Below are 4,818 nucleotides of genomic sequence, written 5' to 3'. Positions count from 1 at the left end.
TGAGTATCCTCCTGCCATAGGTAACACAGACAATACCCCCTGATAGGTTCAGACTTCACCAGTGTTGAGTATCCTCCTGCCTAGGTAAACACAGACAATACCCCCTGATAGGTTCAGTCTTCACCAGTGTTGAGTATCCTCCTGCCAATAGGTAAACACAGACAATACCCCTGATAGGTTCAGTCTTCACCAGTGTTGAGTATCCTCCTGCCATAGGTGAACACAGACAATACCCCCCTGATAGGTTCAGACTTCACCAGTGTTGAGTATCCTCCTGCCATAGGTAAACACAGGCAATACCCCCTGATAGGTTCAGACTTCACCAGTGTTGAGTATCCTCTGCCATAGGTAAACACAGACAATCCCCCTGATAGGTCAGTCTTCACCAGTGTTGAGTATCCTCCTGCCATAGGTGACACACAGACAATACCCCCCTGTAGGTTCAGACTTCAACAGTGTTGAGTATCCTCCTGCCATAGGTAAACACAGACAATACCCCCTGATAGGTTCAGTCTTCACCAGTGTTGAGTATCCTCCTGCAATAGGTAAACACAGACAATACCCCCTGATAGGTTCAGTCTTCACCAGTGTTGAGTATCCTCCTGCCATAGGTGAACACAGACAATACCCCCCTGATAGGTTCAGACTTCACCAGTGTTGAGTATCCTCCTGCCATAGGTAAACACAGGCAATACCCCCTGATAGGTTCAGACTCACCAGTGTTGAGTATCCTCCTGCCAATAGGTAAACACAGACAATACCCCCTGATAGGTTCAGTCTTCACACAGTGGTCAGTATATGAGCGTGTGTGTGTCTTCCGTCCTACATTAGGCTGATTGTTCTGTGACCTGTAACTCCACCCTGGGCTCGGTGCTCACCAAACTGAAACCAGACAGATCTCTGCACATGTACACATTTACTCCACATTCTCACTCAGCAGAATTAGGAAATTCAACGCTACAACAACAGCAAGACAGCACTCAGGCATCCTGCACCCAGGCATCCAACACCCCGGCATCCAGCACCCAGGCACCTGCACCCGGCATCCTGCACCCAGGCATCCTGCACCCAGGCATCCAGCACCCAGGCATCCGCACCCAGGCATCCAGCACCCAGGCATCCAGCACCAGGCATCCTGCCCACGCCCATCCTGCACCCAGGCATCCAGCACAGAGGCATCCAGCACCCAGGCATCCAACACCCAGGCATCCAACACCCAGGCATCCTGCACCCAGGCATCCTGCACCAGGCATCCAGCACCAGGCATCCTGCACCCAGGCATCCTGCACCAGGCATCCTGCACCCAGGCATCCAACACCCAGGCATCCTGCACCCAGGCATCCTGCACCCAGGCATCCAGCACCCAGGCATCCTGCACCCAGGCATCCTGCACCCAGGCATCCTGCACCCAGGCATCCAGCACCCAGGCATCCAACACCCAGGAATCCAACACCCAGGAATCCAGCACCCAGGCATCCAACACCCAGGCATCCTGCACCCAGGCATCCAGCACCCAGGCATCCAACACCCAGGAATCCAACACCCAGGAATCCAACACCCCAGGCATCCAACACCAGGCATCCAACACCCAGGAATCCAACACCCAGGAATCCAACACCAGGCATCCAACACTCAGGCACCGGAACTGTAATCACCATCTTTGACCTCTCACATTTTTATCCTCTAATTATTATCTATTCGGCTACATTTCAACCAATAATTATTTATTATATAATATATCATATGAACTTGGCCATATTTTCATACTTAGACTGCTGTTCTGTGACCTACAGTATATATAGCCTACTCAGCTACTGTTCTGTGACCTACAGTATATATAGCCTACTCAGACTGCTGTTCTGTGATCTACAGTATATATAGCCTACTCAGACTGCTGTTCTGTGACCTAGAGTATATATAGCCTACTCAGACTGCTGTTCTGTGACCTAGAGTATATATAGCCTACTCAGACTGCTGTTCTGTGACCTACAGTATATATAGCCTACTCAGACTGCTGTTCTGTGACCTACAGTATATATAGTCTACTCAGACTACTGTTCTGTGACCTACAGTATATATATCCTACTCAGACTGCTGTTCTGTGACCTACAGTATAATATAGCTACTTAGACTGCTGTTCTGTGACCTACAGTATATAGCCTACTCAGACTGCTGTTCTGTGACCTACAGTATATATACCTACTCAGCTGCTGTTCTGTGACCTACATTATATATAGCCTACTCAGACTGCTGTTCTGTGACCTACAGATATATAGCCTACTCAGACTGCTGTTCTGTGACCTACAGTTATATAGCCTACTCAGACTGCTGTTCTGTGACCTACAGTATATATAGCCTACTCAGACTGCTGTTCTGTGACCTACAGTATATATAGCCTTCTCAGACTGCAGTTCTGTGACCTAGAGTATATATAGCCTTCTCAGACTGCTGTTCTGTGACCTACAGTATATTAGCCTACTCAGACTGCTGTTCTGTGACCTAGAGTATATATGCCTTCTCAGACTGCTGTTCTGTGACCTACAGTATATATAGCCTTCTCAGACTGCTGTTCTGTGACCTATAGTAGAACAAATGTACAGTGTATGTGTCATATAACGAATAGTATACAGAATACATGTATACATCTGCAACATTGTCATGTTTTCCCAATAACGTGCATCGTACTGTCCAGTTCGTTACATAACAAGCCGTTGAGCAGCATAGCAGCCACCCCTCTCTCTGAGGATGACTGACCGGCGTCTACAGAGAGATGTAAAAACAAAGCCAGAACAGCTCTAGTGCGTATATGCGTAATTACAACGTTGTAACACAATGCAAGTCAACGATTCATTATATTTTCTGAAATAATATGTAAAATAAAATGCTCAAATAAAATTTCGTCTATTTTGTTCTAAAACTGCACAGCTCGCCTGCGGTTTGATGCCAGGCGACAGCAGCACCGGACAGATAAGACTACCCAGAAAGAAAGACACGTCTTGGCACTAATAACACCCGAACAAAATGTTGCCTCAAACAACATGCATAACTTTACAGGATATACGTCTACTTTCACATATTCAATTATTTTTGTAAAAACTGCAAGGAACCGTACCGTTTTCAGTTCGATCTGACAGCCCTCCTGTTCTTCGCTCCGTCCGACTATTTACTGTAATCCAATGGTTTAATCCAAATCTGGTGAGCCGTAACGTCACATCCGTGTTTTCTGACTGTAGAGAACCCRTCTTCGGAGTGGGCGGTAACTGTTGACGTGGAGAGTCTGAAAGTGGGCGTGTCAACAGAAGTGAGCGTGTCAATTGAAGTGGGTGTGTTTCAAGCGAATAAGCTAATTGGTCAGGTTTGTTGTCACTCAAGACCGTTTCGCGTGGCCGCTTGTTATGCTGTGTTCAAAATGTTCAGTGAGTTTTCTTCGTAGTCTTGTATAGCGTGGTCTTGTATTTACATTTATGAATATTATATTTTTCCATTAGCACAATTAGATTTATGAGGAAAAATTGTTTTTCTTTATCTTTATTATGGTTAAGGAAACCGAGCAGCACATTCTCCCATAACAAACAAAAGTCATCAAGAATATTAACAATTATAAAACTGTGAATATCTTTCCATAATGTAGACAATGCCAAAAATAAATGCTCAACTGGTTTCTGGATGCTCAACCAAAAAGTACAATCAATGTTAATGTATTTTTGAGTTTTCTTCAGGTAGTGATTCACAGGGTAATACTTATAGATCATTCTGAAAGAGACCTCTTTCACCTTGTTAACAAGCAGGTATTTGTGTGGTAATAACCAGACCTTTTCCAACAGATATTAGTGACCAATGTATTCCAGTAACTTGTGACATAAGGAATAAATACAATATCCCTATGAAGAAAGCACGTATAGATCTGTTGTTCTGAGGGAGCAAGGAGAAACACATTTTCCCTATTGGAGAGTCAACTGGATTAAGAGAGGGCAGGTCAACAAGGTGAGGTCTGGCTACTCCTCTAAACAAAATGAAGTTCCAGATGGAATAGCATCAAAGACTATGGCGAACTCTCTTGGTGTTACAGGGATATAGTAACGAGATAAAAATTCCTCATAATTGAGTACAGTCTTTCTGCATTAAAAAGTTGACTCACCAGCAGGATATGATTATTGAACCCTTTCTTTAAAAAAAAAAACTTTCTTGTCCTTATTGTTCCAAATGAGTACTTATGCGAGGAAAAATGATGTTTATATATTACGACCACGCTAAGAATACTGGTCTATGAAACGCAGATAATTTAGCAGGAATCTTATCAATGTTATAGTTAAGTAAGATCAAATCAATTGAAATCACCAAAACGGAAGAAGATATAATGAGGGAAGAAATTCCAAATTGAAGTTGGATTCTTTAAAAAAAAATGTTTAGCCCAATTTATCTAAAAAGTATTTTCAAAGTAGGAACATCTAAAAAAATTGAGACCACTGTCAGGACCCGGTGTGAGAAACAGTCACTAATAGTCGGCAGAACCCAGAAGATGAGGCAGACACAGCAGTACTAGAGATGGTGGTTTAATAAAGGAAAAAATCTTCAGGCAAAAAATATAAACCACAACGTCAAAAAGTAACGCCAAGAGAAAAAATGAATATCCACCAAGATACAAAGAAAATCCACAAAGTGGTAAGAACAGCAGGGAAAAAAAAACCTCAAAAGAATAATCAAAAATAAACAAGAACATAACCAGAGTACCTCAGGAAAATCCAACTGGAGAAATACATGTTACAGCATGGCTGGGGCTGGGTACATACAAACACTGAGCAAAGAACTGAGGAACAC

Source organism: Salvelinus sp. IW2-2015, unplaced genomic scaffold, assembly GCF_002910315.2.
Source record: "Salvelinus sp. IW2-2015 unplaced genomic scaffold, ASM291031v2 Un_scaffold2392, whole genome shotgun sequence".
In the NCBI taxonomy this organism is placed as follows: Eukaryota; Metazoa; Chordata; class Actinopteri; order Salmoniformes; family Salmonidae; genus Salvelinus; species Salvelinus sp. IW2-2015.
The sequence above is the reverse complement of the archived record's forward strand: the minus strand, read 5'-3'. Positions refer to the sequence as shown.